The sequence below is a fragment of the Falco naumanni genome, chromosome 14, assembly GCF_017639655.2.
Source record: "Falco naumanni isolate bFalNau1 chromosome 14, bFalNau1.pat, whole genome shotgun sequence".
Taxonomy (NCBI): Eukaryota; Metazoa; Chordata; class Aves; order Falconiformes; family Falconidae; genus Falco; species Falco naumanni.
This window is the reverse complement of record NC_054067.1, coordinates 6,679,246-6,698,830: the sequence shown is the minus strand read 5'-3', so window position 1 is coordinate 6,698,830 and position 19,585 is coordinate 6,679,246. Positions and strand designations below refer to the sequence as shown.

Here is a 19,585-nt window from a genome sequence, read left to right as displayed (position 1 = left end):
CTTCTGTTAAACACATTTACCTAAAGGATCTCAGCTATGAGGTCAAGTGTGAACTACAGTGTTTTTGGAACAGCCCAAATATCTGATGCACGTGCTAATAAATGGATTTTATGCACAGCTGAGTCTGAAGCTGCCTCAGTGTTGTGCTTCTGCCAGCTCTCACAGCAGGCTGCTATAATCTTACAAAGTTTTGGATTTGTGTTGTAATATGAGTAGCCCTATTGTATCTCAATTGGAGGATACATTGCTGGAATTCCATGTGCAGGCAAAATGTTAGTTTTGGAAGTGTGTGGTTTATTTTCATGGAAAAGTTGTCTGGCAGCTGTCAGAAATTGACTTTGTAGACGGAAGGTGCAAACGGATCTAGCTCCTTTCCATCTATTTCTGTGTGTAATTTAACAACAACATATATCATGGGCAAGTTTAAAAGTTAGGAGGTATGGTGGGTGTGTTGGTTTTTTTGTGTGTTTTGTTTTCTTTTTTTTTTTACAGTTTATCTTTTATTCACAATTCTTCTATAATTTCATCAGGCATTAACAGATACACACGAAACAGCAGCAGCAGCAGCACCTGTAGCTATAACCGAAACTTTGAACGTAGTTTTACAATGAGGCATTTGGGGTGCTGTTTTAAATTGTTCCCTAAAAGGGTATCTTTCTCCCAATTTTCTTGTTTTTTCCGCAGCCTTGACAGGAGGTACAAAACATTATGAAATGTGAATTCAAGCCACAGAATGGAATTCATTTTTGGAAGTCTTCTCCCAGGTACCAACCAAAGATTATATCTAGAACTGCTAGATGTCATCACCTCGTATTACACTAGGTTTTTATTTTAAACTCTCCTTGTCTGATCAGCTTCCATTATGACTGTTACTCGCTGTGCATGCCTCATCTTAGTTTTGGAAAGGCTGAAGCTGATGGATACTCTTTTCTTGTGTCCTGCCTTTGTTAGGCAGGTCAGTAGAGCGACTCTGCTTGGCACCTGCCTAGTTATGCTAACCATCTCCCCAAAATTAAAAGTAGGTAAACACAAAAGGCGGCTGGAGACTAATTAGCAGGACAAAACTGTTCTTGTGCTGACCGATCTAACCATAAGCTTACGTGCAACTATTCAGCATGAGTAATGTGCTTAGCATTACACAATGCAGGGAGAGAAAAAACGTAGAAGGAACTATCGAATTGCGCATTTAGAAGAATAAGCGTCACAAAGTATTCTGTATTGCTTATATGCGATCGTCTGAGGTACGTAGGAATCTTCGTACAGGGAGAAACAAGGAATCGCCCTGGGAGGCTAGGAGCAAGCGCCAATTTGAACTGGGAAGGAAGGCGCTTTGCGACGAGCAGCAGCAAACGTTTCGGGAGCACGCTGCCCAGCGCCAGAACCACCACCAGTGCCAGCAAACAGCTCCTGCTGGTCTGGCCGCCCCGCTGTGCCCTCTGGAGACCGGGCACCCCGCACACACCCCTGCGGGCAGCCGCGCGTTTATCTTCACGGCCACAGGCACCCCCGCAGCCGGCTCCGGCACGGCGCAGCAACGGCGGCCCGGCAGCCCCGGGCGGCGAGGGGGCCGGCAGGCGGGAAGGGATTATTTCTAGGAAGGCTGAACTTTGCCTCAGCCGAACGATTGTTTTCCAGTTACTGCGGTGTTGCAAGGGGGCAGGAAGGGCGCCAGGCCCCGCGCCCGCGGGTGGCTGTACGCGGCCGGGGCCGTGCCGTGCCGTGCCGTAGCTCTCCTTTTTAGGCTGTCTCCTGCTTCAGTCACCCGATCCTGCCCCGAGAATGAAGCCAGCAGCTGGGCCCCCCCCGCCGGCCGCGCACGGAGGAGGCTGGGCCCACCCCGCCTGGCAGGAGGAGGAGGAGGAGGAGGAAGAGGCCGCCTCGCCTCGCCTCGCCACCCCGGCGGCGGCCCGACCCCGGCCGTCCCCGCCGCCGCCCCCGCCGGGCCGCCGCCGCCGTGGAGCGCCGCGCTCGCGAGGCGGCGGGGGCGGGGGAGCGGCCGGGCGGCGCGCGCGTGCGCGGCACCTTGTTTACCCCGCTCGGCGCGGGGCTGCGCCGCGGCCGGCCGGCAGGTGTCGCCCCACGCCCAGGAGAGCGGGCCTCGCTCGGAGGCCGCCAGGTGGCGCCTGCGCCCTCCATTCGCTCGCGAGCCGCCGAGCAGCGAACACCCCAAACAATCCCCAGCGCCGCCGCCAAATTAAATAACCTGCCCGCGCCCCGCGCCGTCCCCAGACCCCCCCTCCGCGGCCAAGTCTCCGGGCCGGGCCGGGCCGGGCGCGCAACCGGCAGCCGGGCCGGGGATATAGGAGCGGAGCTACGAGCCTGGGCCTCCTCGCTGCCTACGCCGATACTGGGCAAGGTAAGTTAGAAAATGGCGGCGAAGCTTCTGGAAGTTTGGAGGGGGGACTCGGGATCGCGGTGCGTGGCTGCGGAGAGAGGCCGGGACGGGGCCCGCGGTCCCCGGGCCTGCGAGGACGGCGCGGGGCGCTAGGCCGGCTGGCCACAGGGACTCCGCGCAGCCAAGATGGAGGACGGCGGGGCCGAGCCGCGAAAACACTCCAGCCCCCCGCTTCCCCACCCCCCCTTCCCAGCGCGCCTCGGCGGGGAGGGGGGAGGCGAGCGGGAGCGCGAGTGAGAGAGCGAGAGGGCGCCGAAAGCGGCCCCCGCTGCCCGCCCGGAGCCCCGTTCCTCTTCCCCAGAGCCGGCCGCGGGCAGGCTGGGCCCAGCGCTCGGCGAGCTAAAATGGAGAACCACCTTCTCCTCCTCCTCCTCCCCCCTTCTCCCGAGCCGAGCAGGGGTTGCTGGCAAGATGGAGGACTCGGGCATTGTGTGTGTGGGGTGTGTGTGTGGGCAAGCCGGGCCGGGCCGCTCGGGGGGTGGCCAGGGAGGGGACGGGGGTCGGGGCCGCCGCGGACGGAGCGGGCCGCGCTCGGGGGGGGCAGAGCGCTGGGCCGCGCCGCGCCGAGAAAATGGTGGGGCGGCTGCCGGTGCCCCGGGGTCGGGTGTCGGAGGAGGCCGGGGAGAGGGGACTCTCACCCCTGACAGCGCTCGCCCGGGCTCCCTTCCCCCTCCTTCCCGCTGCCCAGCAGCTGAGCTCTTCCTGCCAGCCCGCTCCCGCCGGCTTCCCCGCCGAGGGAAGTGCCGAGGGATCGGGCTTTGCCCTCCGCCGGTTCCCTGCCCCGAGCCGGGGCAGCTCCGGCCGCCTCCCCCGAGCCAGCGGGCCGGAGGGCTGGCGGGAGCGAGTGCCTTCGGCTCGAGCAAGGACGTGGGGACCGACCTGCGCCTTCCCCCCTCGCCGCCTCCGAAAGAGCTGGCGACCCCCCCCCCCCCCCCCCCCCCCCCCCCGGCGCCCAGCCCGGGGAAGGCCTTTGTGGGGCGAGTTTTCCCCTCCAGACTGACTTTGGGCGAGCTCCTCGGCGGCTGCCCGCTAAGAGGAAGAGTTGTGGCAGTTTCCGTTCGGCTTGCTTTATTTTTTTGTAAAGAAAGGGCTCTTGCCAACTTGTGCCGGGGACGCCCGACGCCGGCAGCCGCGTGTTGCAGGAACCCCGCTGGGCTCTCGCCGGCCCCGGTGGGGGAGGGGGGGGAGGAGGAGGAGGAGGAAGAAGAATGCTTCTTACTGGGGGGTTTTGGCGCCACTTTTGTTTTAGATAGTGCTCCTCTGCCCCCTCCTCCTCGGCACGCACTGAACTGAGCTGAACCCTGCCCAGGTAGGAAGCGAGAGCTTTCCTGGTGTTTCTTTTTTTTTTCTGGGCGCTTATTTTCTCTACACGGCTTAAAATATATATATGTATGCAGTTGTTGCCGTGGTTAGGGCCTCGGAGGGACAGGGGAGCGAGGAGCGAGCGGCCGAGAGCGGCAGCAGATGGCCGGGCCGGGCGGCCCCGTGTGTCGGGGGCTGCTCCGCCTGCCTGTGCCCATCCCCGGGGCCGGGGGTGCCGGCGGGGGGGCCCGCACCGCTGCCCTCGGTGCCGGCCGCTGCTAGCGTTGTGTAACCCGGCCGTCCCGGGGAAACCCGCGACCGACAGACCTCGATTTTTTTTTTTAAACTTTTTTTTTTTTTTTTTCCCTCCCTACCCCCGAGGACGAGGGCTGAAGGCCCTCAGCTCTCTCTTTCGCTGCTTTTTATTTATTTATTGCCCGGCTCGGCTCTTGTTGTTGTTGCCTTCCCCCGGGATGCGGTGCTCGGAGTTAGCACAAAGTTTCAATGACCGCCGAGTCCGGTGCTGGAGTTACTCTGGGTGTTTTTGTGTTCTGGTTTGTTGTTGTGTTTTGGTTTGTTGTTTTTTTTTTTTAATTCTTGGCGGAGATGGCTGCACGGCTCCCGCCCGCGCTGGCTGAGCGCTCCTTCCCGTGTGCTCCCCCCGCCACACCCTGGCGTGTCCGGTCCCGTCGGGCGCCTTGCCCGCCGCTGTGACCCCTCGCCTCCCCCGGCCGGCAGCCCCCGCAGGTAGCCCGGGGCCGCGCCGCGCCCCGCCGCCGTCCCTCTCGGCGGGGCGAGGAGGGGCCATGTCAGCGCGGCGGTTCGTGCCGGGGGCGGGGAGTCCGGTTACCGAAGTGCGTCACACGCGGCCCCGCCGGGGCCTGCTCCGCTCCGCTTCGGGCGGCCGCCGCCGCCGCGCCCGCCTGCCTGCGCCCGCCGCCCATTGGCCGCCGCCCGGGCGGGAGGCGGTGGCTTCCTCCCGCGCCCCGGCCGGGCCCGGCCGCTGCCGCCGGTTCCCCCGCAGGAACGGTGGGGGCGGCGCGAAGGTCACCTCGTGGAAAGGCTTCCACGTCTTCCCGTTCCGTGGGGATTTGGTGAAAGGCGAGGGGGAGAAAACGCCTTTTGGATGGCTTCCCTCGAAGCCCGCGTCCGAAGGTCCTTGTGCTGCTGGGAGTTCGGCTCAGTCTTGCTTTCAGTGACCAGAAGCTAGAGTTCCTGGCGCTTCCTGCAGTGAGGTGTTCCCCAAGCACACCTCTTGCTGTTAACTCTTGGCATGGCGGTCCTGATTTGTGACAGATGACTTTCTCCTTCGTAATTCTTGGCCGTTTGAAACAACTTTTCCACCTTTTCATATTCTCTTTTCCCTAAATCCATTATTTATTCGAGTATTTATTATTCGTGCTTACCTGGTATTGAACTGCCTGGGACTTAAAACATACCCACATGCAGGCCGGTTGGTTATGTGCAGGTAAATAAATACCACAAGTGATTGTGCAATGACTGGCGTGAATCTCTTATCTCATCGGTTGTTATCCCTAACTCTTAATTTTGTGGATAAATCTTGGTGGTCATCAGTTGCAGAATCACAATGCCACAGATCTTGCATGGGGCTCTCTTTGCTGGGTAACACTGTTTCTTTTCCCTTGGAACCATGATAACAGTTTCGTTACAAAATGAAACAAGGTGTGAGAATACCAATGCCCTGCTGTTGGCACAATCCATCTTTCTGCTGCTTTCAGCACTGGGTTTGGTGGGGTGGAATCCCTGTACCCTTCTGATTAACTAAACAAAGAGACTAAGAAAGCTTCAGAGTTACATAAAGGAAAAACCATCTATAGCAGATAGCATCTATAGCATCTATAGATTCCCATCTATAGCAGATAGATCTTGCTCTATAAGCAGTGGGGCTCATGTGGGTCCTTTTAGCAAAAGCAGTGGACTGTTATGCTGTAGTCTACAGGTGGGTTTTATGCAACCTGTGAGAAATCTGAATTTCCGTTGCTGTTGTTGGTATTAGCTGTGGTATATTTAAGGATGGGTGTTGTATAAGCTTAAATTCAAACAAACAAAAGAAAACCCAGGCATGAAACTGGGGGATGGGAGAGACTTGTAATTTTCCTGTTGAAATTCCCTAGAGCTTGGGTATCTCCCAAGTTACGTATGTGGGCTGGAGTTACATTTTTGGAAGTTTTTCATCCATTTACAGTTGCAGAAAGATAATACTGAGTGGAGTCAGTAAGCAATATAAGGGTTTGTTAAACTTGTATTTAAGAAGACTAGTTAAAATTTATGTACAGATCTTTTCTTTTAGATGTAAAGGCTTGATGTTTTGCGACTGAAAGCTGAAGTTACTGGTTTGAATAAGTTGGCATCATTAATGATGCTGTGATGTTTTAATATATTTAAAAAATAGGGTTCTTGGAAATCAGAAAATTGCTAGGTCATAAAATATTTGGTGTAAATAAAATACTTTATTTAAAAATGCATTACACTACTTGAAGAGCATTCAGTTTTTAAAATCGTATTCAATTAGCTGGCTGTTAATCTAACTCAAATTCCGTAAATATATCACATTCCAGCTTTACATGGTAAAATCTATAAAGGCATAAATGTGCGGAATGAAATAATTTCCACTTGGAAGGAGTGTAAATAGAATTGTCAGTTAAACACCCTCTTTAGTTTTATTTTGTTTCAGTATAACTTATCAACAGCAACTGAGTTATTTTTTAAAAAAAGTAATGTAGACAGCTTCTCTTGAATATTACATGCTACTACAGTCTCCTGTAGAAAATAGCTGTAGGCAACAAACCACTTGAAAGTGTGTGCTCTTGTTGGTGGGAGCAACTACATTAGACTTAGTCAAATCATGAAACAGTTTAGCACATCAGAGCATTATGAACTTTTTTTAATTAGATTTCTCTTTGTCACTTCTGGTTCAAATTTAGAATGATTTGAGAGTCCTCATTTGTCATTTTCATTTGTGGTGTTACTGTCTCTGTTGTTTTGCTGTAGGCAAATATTATAGGAGAGATTAGGTTTTCTGGAACTGGCGTGGCAGTACAAACAGGTTGTATGTTTTACAGAAACCTTAAACACTTCAGTGGCTTATTTTCACCAAACGAATCCCCAGAAACAAGCAAGTATTCTTGCTGGTTACTTATGCTTCTTGCTTGTGTTGCTGGAATGCTGTGTTTTGTCAAACAAGATGAGGTTTTGAACTCTGTGTGATCTCTGCCTACAGTGTGACTGTTTGTTATCTGGTGGGCTTTGAACCTTAGGAGGATATTGTAGGTGTGAATTTCCAAAATGGTACTGTTGGGTTTCGGTGGTGAGTTGGTTGGTTGGGTTTTTTTGTTTCATTTGTGTGTGTGAGGACTTGGGAAAACATACTGGAAAAAGGAATGTGTTGTGGATTGTGTCTCTGTCAGCTAGATGCTAGAATTTCCAAGAGCTTCATCTGCTTCAGTACTTGCAGTGGCAGGAAGCAATTGATAGCAGCCATTGACTTACCAGCTTAATATTCTTAAATAAGCTCTGCTTACTTTCTCAGTATCACTTAAAACGTTCACATTCTGAAAACTTCAGTATCCTTATATGAGGATCATTGACAAAGAAGAGAGAATGAAGTGGTAACTTAGTCCTTGGGAAACTGGGTTCAGCAGGGGATGGGTTGGAACAGCCAAAGCATTTACACAGCAGCTCTGTGGAGGAATGGGAACAGCGCTCTCCCTGTGCATCACAAGAACTTAAATGGTGACATATGGGCTTACTGCAGTGGTTTAGATTCAAGGCCGTCCAATGTTTTAGATCACTTCTGCTTTTGAAAGTCGAAGGGTGAGTAAAAATGGGACTTCTTCATGGTCCCATAGCTCTTCTGGCCATGGCAGTTCTGTGGTTTGACCTGCTCTGGTCTTCCTGCCTCCTGCCCCTTCTGTCCTGTTGGCTATGGACAGAGGTGGCGCTGCAGGCAGATTAAACGTCCTGGTGAAGATCAGAGAGTCCTTTCTGCCAGGGAAGAGTTTATCTTGTGTGAGTGACTACGGTCGGAGGGTTGGGCTCCTTCTGGAGTGAGGTCTGGATCTGCCAGTGGGTGGTGGTTTCCCATGGCCTTGGGCCGCTCTTGCACTGGCCGCCCCCGCCCGGCAGGGGGCGCCGCGGCGGCCCGGAGGGCGCCTGGTGGGGCAGCTGGGTGCAGCCTGCGGCCGGCGGGACACCCCGGCCTGGCGGGGGGAGCCTGTTGGTCACCTCCGCAGTGCTACAGCGGCCCAGTGGAAGCTCTTGCACTGGCATGTGTTTTTTTTCCAAAAGACTGCTTTCTGGAGTCAACCAGTTACACTTTTCCACTCTTTCCATGTTTGATGGCTTGTCCACTGGCTTCGGTTGGCTTTATACATTGGAAAAAAAAATAAATCTGCTTTCAAAAAACTGTGTATCTTTGTGGTTTAAGAGTGAGCCTTGAAATCTGATGTGACTTTTAACAAGGTCAAAAACTTACTAGGGAGTGATACAGTGAAAACTTGTTTTGGAACTGGGAGATTAAAAGTGTACCTTTAATCATGTGTTGTCTTAACTAGAATTTCTTGTAAGTTTTTTCATGTTGCAGTTCATAAAAAAAAAAAATCAACTTCACCAGATTCTTGAGAGTAAATCAAAAGTAAGGGAAACTTCTGGAAGTGGCCCTCATTTAGATCACCACAGACACCTATATGTAGGGCTAATGCTGACTTGATCAAGTTGGGAAGCTTGACGGCCTGTTGTCTGACTGCCTTCTGTCTTGAGGAAGATTGTCTACTGTTGAGGTATCAAGACAAACACTCTTTGTTCTTGATATAGTCAGTTTGATGGCCAGGATCACCAAGATCACCAAGGTCTCACCCCCCCAAAAAAAAGGGGGGGGGGGTTTGTGCCATTGCAACATTTCAGTGTAATGTATCCATCCCTTTTTAGTATCCCTGTATCTCCAAGTGTTGCACTATTAAGGAAAATCTCAGGTCTGTGAGACCTTGGGTAGGGAAGATGGAAAAGATCTTTTCTTCCAGCTCAAAAACAATTGCCCTCAACTGGTCGGATCTGAGGAGAGGTCTGGCACCCAATTTTGGAGATAGGGATATGGGAAAATTTGATCCCCCAAGGTTCCCCTGTGGCATTCATGTGACAGTTAGCTATTCCTAGCCTTTACTGGCTGGAGTTGCATGGAGGAACATGGACAGAGTCTATTTTAAAACTTTTTTTATCCCAATTTGAGTATGAAATTAAGGACGTACAGGACTGTATTTGTATGCAGTTACTTCTTGTCCTGTTGTGACTTCAGAGGGAAATTAAGTTAGCTGTCATGTAACTGCTTTATCGAGGTACATACTTTATGTCCAGGTGTGTCCTTTAATGTAATATATTCCGTACTTTTTTTTGATTGTGTAACTAGCTATAACTTCCCCCTCCAGAGGGCTTATTTTTGTAGAAGAGTATCTTGAAAGTGAGTAGATGTAAGAAGATAGGCATATCAATATATATAGTGTAGATCGTGATCCATAATTGAGAAGTTAATCGCAATACCAACCCAAAACAAGTAGTTAGAGATGAGTGTGTGTTGGTTGGTTTGTGTTTGTTTTTTTTTTTAATTTTACATAGATGAACGTTCTACTTTCTTATAGCTCTGAGTCTGATGGCTTATTAGTCCTGCCCTTACGCAGCCTTTAATGCATTTTGCTTGTCTATACTTTTATTTCAGTAGAGGTTAGTCATTGGATTAGAGTGAGGAAATGTGTGGCACTGGAAGTCAATGGAAGAATATTTGTTTTCTACAGCATTTTTTTGTTAGTGCTGCTGTGTGGCTCCTCGAGAGGGAAGTATTTTTGTATCTGTTGCCATTGTTCTAGGGTTGATAGGGCAAGCACATGAATTTCACCTGTATTTTGTAAAAAGTCTGCAGTGGTGCATGTAGCCATGTAATATGTATGTCTGTAGCGGTCTAGATTGAAAAGAAGAATTACAGCTGGAATCCAAACTTCAGGGTTTTCTATTAGCAAAGTAATGAAAAGAAATCAAATACACTGACAGAATGCACAAATATTTCCGAAACTACAGACCACTTAAAAAAGAAACAACAAGCTTTAGGTGTGCATGTTTTATTTAGTTGGAATTACATTCCAATATTGGCTTCGAGTTGCTGCCAGGGTTTGATAAAATGCTGCTCAACTTCTGGCCCTTGAGTGAGCGTTGGGTGATCTGTAGACAACTAACCTTATCTGCAGGCTTCCCTGGAGTTTCTCCCTTTCCCAGTCGTACCCTGCTCCCAGTGAGAGATAGGTGTCATTTCATGTACATGCTTGTCATTGTGATGCTTCCAGGGAAGATGTGGTGATGTAGTACATGTAGTCACGTAGCAAAGAGGACTTAATGCAGTTATTTCCCTATTGCTTAATACATGTCATCTGTCTAGAAGGAGATTAATATTTTTGATTTGGAGGTAATGTTGCAGTTCTTGGTTATGGCTGAATTGTATTTTTTTATTTAACGTAGGATTTCAGCCTAAGTTTTGTAAAATAGTATCTTCCTTGCAGCATTTCATCTGGGAAAAGAAGATTGACTTTTACTTTGTTTGCAAATAAAAATAAGCTGTTCAAGATAAGGTTTTTCTGTCTTTCATGCAATTAACTGTTATTCCTTAAGGTAAAAGTCCTAGTTCATCCCTCCAGAAGGCTCAACTCTGGAAATTTGGACCATACCAAGTCCTAGCAATCAGAGCAGATAATATACACAAGTAATTATATTGGCTGACTTTATTTGTCAGAGTGTAATCTTCCAGTAGGGAGTGTTCAGTATGAGGAGAGTGTGTATGGATTAGGGATGTGAATATTGATCATCTGTGTTTTTCTGTATGTTACCTTTATTATCTTACTATAGGTAATTGAATATATAGGTAACTGAAGTTACTAAAAAAATGTAAGTAGTAAATGTCAGGAACAGGTTTTGTAATTCATGTAGCGTGTGTTTCAGGTGTCTGGCTTTTAATTTGAAGGTGATTTTATGTGACGTGAGTCCTGGAATAAATTTTTTTTTTTTTTTTTTTTAGTTATGGATATAGTGACTGATTCCATTTGAGTGGTAAAGCGGTACATCCTGATCACTGGCAATATTCTTCATTTTACTTCTAATCTTTTTAGAAACAGAGAACGGATCAATCATGATATTTTTTCCAAGGGAGACAACTGGGGAAACTTGATAAAGACTTTTTTTTTTTTTTTTTTTTTTTTTTTTTTTTCTCCTCCCTTTTCCCAAAAGAAGAATGACCGGTAGCTACAGTATGCATATGGCAGGCAGTGCTATGCTTGTGGCAGACAAATAGGAAGTAGGATTGATACAGGCTATTGTATCTTTATTTAAAGAATGCAGTTTAATTGCAGTTGTAAAGGAGAGACTGGGATATTCATAATTTAAGATAATTAACCTAAGTTAAAAAATTGTTATTTTGTGCTGTTCTGGGATGGGAACTATAAAGGAAAGTTCCAGTTCGGTGTGCTGCCATGTACTGTTTTATTTTTATTGTTGCTTTATGTACCTGTTTGAAAACTGTATCCAAAATACTTCCTTTTCACACCACATAAAATAAAGCTTTGAATGTGCAGTTGTTTCCTAGAAGTAATACCACAGAGAAAAAACTACTTGAGTTCTAGATCACAGAATCAAATAGGAGGACCCTTTGGAGGTCTAGCTCCTCCAGATTGCTCAGGAATTTGTCCAGTCAAGTTTTGAATGTTTTAAGACGATGGAGTTTTTCCACAGTCTCTGTGGCAACCTATTATGCTATTTTTATTGGAAGGTCTGTCTTTATTTCAGATCTTAAAATCTCTTAAGTTCTTATGAAGATTCACACCCTTCCACCCCCCAGTATGTATATGTTTGGAAAGTATTCCTGGATAATGGAGGCTTGGGAAGCTGATGACCTGGTTTAGAGCTGATTGTGGTTTTTATTGGGAATCATTGAAAAAGAGAGAGGGGTGCATGGCTACCGAATGACTTTTTGGTGCCTGCTTTCCTCTTCCCTCTGGTTGCATTTACTACCTTTATTTTTCTCCTGCTGTTCATACTTGAGCTTCATTGCTGTGCCTATGACAAGGTCTTGCAAATAAAACTTCCTTTCCTAAGCATTTACCTGTTCACTTCAGTGTCATTCATACACCGATCAAAACGATTCTTCTTGCAGTTTTCATGTTTAAGCAGTGGTATTTTTACTCCTTCTCATAAGTATTATTTCTAGAAATCTACAGTTCATTTGAAACTATGGTAACCAGAGAGGAAAGCTGCACAAGAATCTCTCTTGCATCTGTGGTATAGGTCTGTCATTACTTGCCTAATAAATGATTGGCCCAAAAAAGGTGAAAATGGCTTTTGCATATTGATTTACCAAGCATAGAAATGATTTGTTAAGGCAGATAGTTCAATGATAATGGAAAAACGTTTGGATTTTTTTTGCATGTGCTGCTGGATTACAGTTTTGTCTTTAATATTACATGTTTAAGCTGCTTTTGTTTTATTAAGTGGGCTTCCATTTGACTGACTTCGATAAGCTGTGTTTTGAAAATAGACACATTCAAATTGTTTTTCTTAAAATGTTTAGGAATTAAAAATTGCTGCTGATGTAGCAGTGTGCGTATACTTTATTACTACTCTACTGTGAAATAGAGCAGATTTTGTAAACTCGAAGACCTGTGGCTTGACAGTTGAAACGTAATCAGAAAAATCGGCCTTTAGGCATTTTATTTCTCTTGCTGCATTGCATTGTCTTTCTCGTTACACTGCTCAGTTTCTATTCAGCAATGCAATGGTTTTATGGAAGTCAATAAAGTTGTGTACTTAGAGTATATTTGTGCCTCAGAGCAGTAGTCGCTGCTAAACAAAAATTTTCAGAGGTGGCAAGAACACAGGTTGTATACATCAGTGTGATATAAAAATGTCAAAAACATTTTTAGAAACATTTTTGTGGATAGAAGGAAATACAGTAATTCATCCTTTTCATATACAGTAGGTCAAGCATTAAGATTCTTCATATTCACCCGCAAATGCAGTAACGATCTCTGTGAAACAGAATTCTCAAGTTTTCCTTTTTCTGCCAAGGGGGTATAAACTATGTGAGGCATACCTTGCATTCAGAACTGGTTAGGGAAGTTTTGTTTACAGAGAGGATTTATGTGTTCTTGCATAATCTTACAAATGGGCTTAGTCTTCCCCTATCTCCAGTGAAGAGAAGCATGGAAAAATTCGAACAGTTCTGTTGGATGCAAGGTTGAGTCCATCTTCTTTGGTAGCTTGGGGATTAAAGACACTTACTGAAGTTTTCCAGTTCCATTACAGTAAGGAGTATTTGACAGTATATAAGGAATTAAGCATCCTAGTAGATGAAATAGTATTACCAGGATGAAGGAGAGCATGCCAGGAAAGATGGGAAAGATAGGAAAGTATAAGAATATGTTGATGCTTATTAGAACCATTTCAGAAGTATGTTCTGTGTCCAGTTGCATCACCTTAACTTTTTTTTGCTTTTGTGGAATATGTTGGCATTGAGTTATTAGTGGCATAAATAACTGCTTTTATGTAAGATCTTGGAATACATTGTCCTCTCAGATGTGGAAGATGTAAATGTTTGTCTTAAATATTTAATGAAGTCAGGAACTGAAAGAAATAACTATTAAAGCCTTTTTTTTTTGGGGGGGGAGGGGGCAGATCTGGAGGAGAAAAATTGAGCTGGCAATCCATTGAAAATGGAAGGTTGTTTTTTACTTTGAGGTAGTTGGTGGAGAGACTACTGAACTGATGTGAAAGAACAGAACTGGGCCGTTACGTAATGGGAAGTAATTTTTGAACATACCTTCACATGCAGAGTTTCCTCCCTCTTTCAGTCTTCTTCCTTCCATACTTGTTCCCTTCAAGCTACTGAAGATGTGCTTTTGCTGTGTCACTAGGCCAGTTCAGTGACTAGTTGCCTCTAATAGGGTGGTGCTGTCTCTGTGTCCTGACCCACTTGCTTATATAGTTTGCCTTGTGTCTGTATTTTCTGCCCATTTGAACCCCGTAGGTGAACTGGTTTAAGGAGCTAAGCTGTGAAGAAGATTAGTTTTCTGTGGGTTAAATCTCTGTGGAGTCAATGAGTGCTGCTTCTGCGTGGAGAAGGATGCAAGAGGTTTTGGCCAGTGAGAACACAGAATTGAGGGGAACTGCCCGTTTCAGTAGCTGAGGTGGTGTATCAGTTGTCTGGTCCAACAGCAGCAGTAATGTTTTCTGTAACTGTAGGACCAGGAAAATAAAACTCTGCTACTGCTGTTGTCTGCTACTTTTGTACCTGATCTTACTCTTTGGGCGATATGCCAGTTCCAAAAGTAATCCTTTAATCTTTGTAGTGATCTCTGTTTTATCTTTTTTTTTTTTTTTTTTTTTTTTTTTTTTTTTTTTTTTGGTTCTGTAATATTAGTCTGTTGTAGGTCAATTAAAGCTCTGCAACGAAATACAGGACTGATGTTGATTTGCATAATTTATGCAGACAGGAAGATCATGTATGTTTTTCATTGGTTTCAATCTGTGTGCTGGTTAGTTGTGCAGGTGTTACCTGGAATGAGATGGAAGGGGTAGGAGAAGATTTAGGAACAGTTATAGAAGAGTTTCCTCCCCTCAAGATTTTCTTCCAGCCTTAGCATGGTTAATCAGATGCTGTTGTCGAAACCCTGCTAGACCTCCTTCAGTTGGATGCTTACCAGCCTGTTGTGGTTAGATCTTATTATAAGCCTTTGCACTCTCGAGTTTTCCGTGGTTTATGGAAGCTGCAGTGCCAGTTCTATACGTGAGGTCTGCCTTTGGCCTTTTTACGCAATGTAGACCATCCTGTGCAATGATCTTGAGTCCCGTCCTTCCCAGCTCATCTCCTTCCTAGGTTCTGAGTTGCTGGGGGCATGCTGAGGCTACAAGTGTCATCTCTGGGAGTACCTGATAATTAAACCAGACATACGCTTTTTTAAGATTGTAAAATATTAATATTGTCCTTTAGCGATACTGAGAAATGGACCAAATAGTGCCTGAATACACTGCCTGCCTCTCCTTTCTGCCTCACTTTAGGATCAGTTCAAAGCATTGTTTTCTTCTGCTCCTGGAAGAAAACATGCTGAGTGTTTTTCACAACGTGGAATCCTCTAATTTTTTTTTCAACTACCTAGGAAGATGCCAGCTTTTTCTTCCTTGGGTGTTTGGGAAGAGCTTTACTGTTGATCGATCAGAAATGATTGCATAGTGGTGCATGGCTTAATTCCTCACCATTTTAGAATTTACATTGGGGAAACTAGTCTGCTCTAGGCAGAAGCTGTGATTTGTTGAAAATAAGCTGCTGTGTGAATAATCAAACTGACAGCTACACTTAGGCTGTGATTTGTACTATGTGAAGTTGTATTCTGGTTAGAAATACTAGACAGCAGGAAAGCCACATGTACAAATTTTTTTTGAGTTTTGTAGATTTTTTTAGCTTGTCAAGAGGGTCATAGATACTTGGGTTGTTCAGTATGCATCTATATAAGCCGTGTTGGAACAGGAGTTACTTTTTTGATGTTGAATTTGTAGAAGTCCGTGGGCATTGGTTCTGCCCAGTTTTGCAGGTGCTTCTTAGAAGGACTGTTGTGAATGTAGCGGCAATTGCCTGAGCTCTCGGAGTTTCTCCTTACTGCTGTTGAAATGTTTCTGTGGGACTTCCCTGCTTGGAGGCATGCCAAAATGAGTGTGTGGGAAGACTTAATACTTGCTACTTACATAGTATTTTGTATGTTCAAAGTCTTCTGCAAATATTAACTAATCTTTATTTAACATTTGAGCCCAGTTTCTGTCAGTATAAATCAGTAACAGCCAGTTATGACCCCTACTTTTTTTGATGTCAAAAGAACGAAATGCTGTAAGTAGTGTAGTTAAGAATAATCTTTATCATCTTATTAACATAGTGTTTTTATCACTCCACCCTTCTGTCTTAGTGTGGTGTAGAAAAAGTTATGAATAGAGCATAGTACTACTCTTCAGGAGGTCCGTGTATTATAGGATGCTGACTGCTGGAAAGAATGGCAATTTGTTCATTTTGTGCATGGTATTTCAAGCTTTTCTGTGCTAGTTTTTGTTTCTGCTATATTAAGGTTTATTTCTTTCCAGTCTGGGGAGCCATAGCATATTAATGCTGTGAGAATAACGCTTACTGCTTAAGATCTGTCTGTTATTCATCTTAGAATGTAGTCTTAGGTTGAAATTTCTTTTAATTACTTACTGTATACCTGTACTAAAAAGTTAATAAGGTTTTCCCTATCTCTGTCCTGACATTATAAATAGTGGTTTTCAGTTAGCTGATATGTATTGAATGTAATTGGTATGATAGATTCATTAAGCTGTTAGGGTTTTGATTACAGTAGGATTGTCAGAACACCAAACCCAAAGTATCTGTACATTTTTGCTAGGATCCCATAATCTACTTTAAAAATCACTATTATGTTGGGGGTTGTCTATGCTGTTGATCAGCTGTTGTATTTAAGTGTTTGCTGCAGCAGGGTCTGAAAAATCAGCTTATGGATTTAAAACAATGGATTTATAATTCATAAAAATACCCCTTTAGAGTGGCAGTTTTTACGGAAAGTTATGTAGTTGTACGTTTTAGCTTGAATTACCTAGATTTACTACTGCTTGTTTTTCTTCTGAAGAGGTGGTAAAATATTCTTTCCGTCAGGTAGTTTACAACTGTAATACGCATGAATTCATAAATGTGTGTCTTTGCAAATTGCATTGGATATGTTTTCATGTTAAAGCATCCTTTTCAAGAGAGGCTTCAGCAGTTCTGGCTTAAGCTTCAAGATTTTGTCACCTCAGCTTTTCCTTCGGGAGTTATACATGAAAATTTGCAAGAATAGGTCTATACAGTAAATTGCATGCTGGAAAACAGTGTGGACTAATAGGAAAAAATATTGAGACCAGGGCCATCTTAGTATAGTTGGGCTACTGTGCTAAAACAGCTTTTTTGTTTTCTGCACCAGAAAACACTGGTGTGGCTGCTTCTCTGTGGCATTGTGTTACACCTTGGAGACCCTTGCAGAACACTAAGGAAGATGGAGTGGTGGATATGGCATATTGGTATTAAACTTTTAGCAGAGGGTTGAAAGAGAAATTTCCTAAATTAACATAAAAAGATAAAAAAATCAGCCTGACAGTAATGTATAGTCTCTGGAAATACATAGTTTTCAGAATTTTGAGAACAAAGTTTTAACACGTGAGAAGCTGACTGTAAATTTCAGAGAGAAAAAAGTCTACAGAAGAAGGTTTGATCTTTTACTTCCTGTTCCATTTTGTCTTTGACCAAACAGTTCACCAATTTTAAATTGGTCATTATGTATTACTTCACTGATGATCTTTAGTTAATGAGGTTTTGAGGTTTAGTTGATGAAGGTTTTTTTTTGTTTGTCCTAAGAGTTCAGTAGCTTTAGAAATTGTATGTTTCTTGGACTTCTGACCTTCACCAAGTGTCTAAAAGGTAGCTAGTTTTTTAAGGAAAGTGATGGCATACAAAAACTGATAGCATGCGTAATGTCCCATGTGCAGGCCTAGTACTGTCCTAAGAATTCTTCTGGTCTTAGTTAAAGCAGAATAACACTGTGTTTCTACTTGATTTTCATCTGATAAAATACTAGGGCATGAACACAGTAAAAAAAAAAAATTATTTGTTTTCTGGTAACAGCCTGATTTTTAGAAGCTACACAGATCAATGAAGAAAATAATTAGAAATAGAACTAGTTCTCATTATGTACTCTTACAGTATTAAACTACTCAGTGGTGAGTGCTGTCTGTGATTGAATAAAGCTAGTCCTGGCTTTATATAGAGTAATGGCAGATTTTAATCGTGTCTGGTATGCTGAAGAAACATTGTAATAGTAATGAATTATAGAACCTAAGTGAGACCACTCTTGGCTGTATGTGGTAAAATGAGCTAGTGGGGTTTTTTTCTGCAGGGATGTAACGTCTTTCTATTTCTGTCACATCTCTGCTGCTTTCATTGCCACTTATCATTGCTGTTGTATGTAGGGTTTAGGCAAAGGTGATCAACTATTGTCAGAACATTTATTCAGACACCACAAAATGGAGTGATTTATGAATTTTTGTTACTGTTGGAAAAGCAGCACATCAGGGCCAAGCCTTTATGTTTCATAGCTGGCTAGGTAACCCTTGGTTCTGGCATTTGGGTGCTCTACTACGTATGCATCATGGTGCTACAGCCTGAGAGGATCAGTTAGATTTGAAGCAGTGTATGGCAACTTTTAAAGCAGTTGTAGTCTACCAAACTAGTATGGACATCTCTTTTTTTCCTTTGATGTAATTTGACAGTCAATCATGTCTGCTGTAGTGTCTCACTGATTTTGAAAAGAGCTGTTCTCTTGCACCAGCCACAGGACTCTTTTGTTGAGCCAGCTCAGCTTACTAAACTGTTGGAAAGCTAATTCATTCAAAAAGAAATTAATAGATTGTTGCTCAACAAAGGATCTGACAAGTGCCCTTGACCATGAGATATGGCTAGAAGTAAATGCAGGGAGAAGGGGACAGTGGGACTGTTTCTTTTTCACCAGTAGCAACCCATCTATTTTACTGTATTATAAACAAACTACTGTGCTTACTGTTTGTAGTTTCATTCATTATTTAGCAAAAAAGAGGATAGATATAGCTAATGCAGTCAGTTCAAACTGGTATAAGATGTGCTCTGAGTTGATAATTGAAAGCAATACTGGGAAGAAATTTGAAATTGCTAGTGCTTGGCCAAGTTATTGCTGTTGAACAGCTTCCTTTTCTAAAGGTGAGTGACAACCAGAGAAGTCATATTAAAGGCAAAGGTTGTGAAATACTGGAGTGGAAACTAGTAGAAGTGCTTAAGTTTTAGAAATGGATGTTGTATAATGTGATTGTAACACATTTCATATTGTAAATTATTTTAGGACAGTATGCCGTTTCTGCACAAAAGAGTTCATGACATTTAGAGTTGAAGGGTGTGTGTTGCAGGTTCTATATGGGGACTTGTGTATCACAGTATACTAGAATATAGTCCGCAGTGTTAGAAGTCTGGGGTGCCTGTGTTCTCAGACTGCTAAAATGTTCCTGTGTTACTTCTATTGTTATTTCTATTTAAGTGGTTCTCTCAAGCCACTCATCTGGGAATAGATTATACTCCAAATAAAATGGAGGAAGATTCTCCAGCTTATTCAGGGAGCATGTAGATGATTAAATAAATCAGACATGTCAAATGGTATAAGCTGCATATTGCTGTAAAAATACTGCTATTTTGGGCATCATGCAAAAGCTTAACTGTTGCAATTGTCACATTCAGCAGCAGTATCTTACAGAAAATCTGAACAGTTAATATCATTTTATGATAATAAGTTTTAAGCAAATAATTTTATTACCATGCAAAGAAAATTTACTTGAAAAATATATTTCACTAGTGTTACTACTAGGTCCTCTAATTTTGAGAAAGCAGTGCTAAGGAATATGTCTTTGTATGGATATCCATGGGATGAGATCAACAGGAGAGGAAAACAAGTTGTTTAGTTTGAGAGGAATATAAATTACCAAGAAATAGAATTGTCAAAAATGGTAAGAAAATAGTTGTTTAGAATATTTTAATGATAAATCAGCACTGAAGGAAATGCAAGTTTAAGGCAGTAAGGAGTGTCTTTAAGGAAAATGAAGTAGAAATTACTTGGTAACACAATTGAAAAAACTTTTGCGTTGTTGTTGGGTATGTATTAGGGTATTTTGGTTTGTTGTAGTCCATGTTGGTTTTACTGGACAAATAATGTGTTTATCTTTGCACTTGGAGATACTTTGCCTGTGTTGGTTAGG

At 44.2% G+C, this 19,585-nt stretch overlaps 1 protein-coding gene across 7 annotated transcripts in view; it reads left to right on the top strand.

The window, feature by feature from the left end:
• The first annotated feature begins 2,123 nt into the window (after positions 1 to 2,123).
• The window catches only part of STAG2 (stromal antigen 2), an 82,072-nt gene continuing 64,610 nt past the window's right edge, over positions 2,124 to 19,585 (top strand). For 2 of the 7 annotated variants that reach the window (XM_040614002.1, XM_040614001.1), the window contains exon 1: positions 2,125 to 2,356. The gene's annotated coding sequence lies outside the window, so the exon portion shown is untranslated. Of the gene's footprint in view, positions 2,357 to 3,584; positions 3,705 to 19,585 lie in introns of those variants that run through there. The other 5 variants (XM_040614003.1, XM_040614000.1, XM_040613998.1 and 2 more) reach the window with 4 other exon arrangements.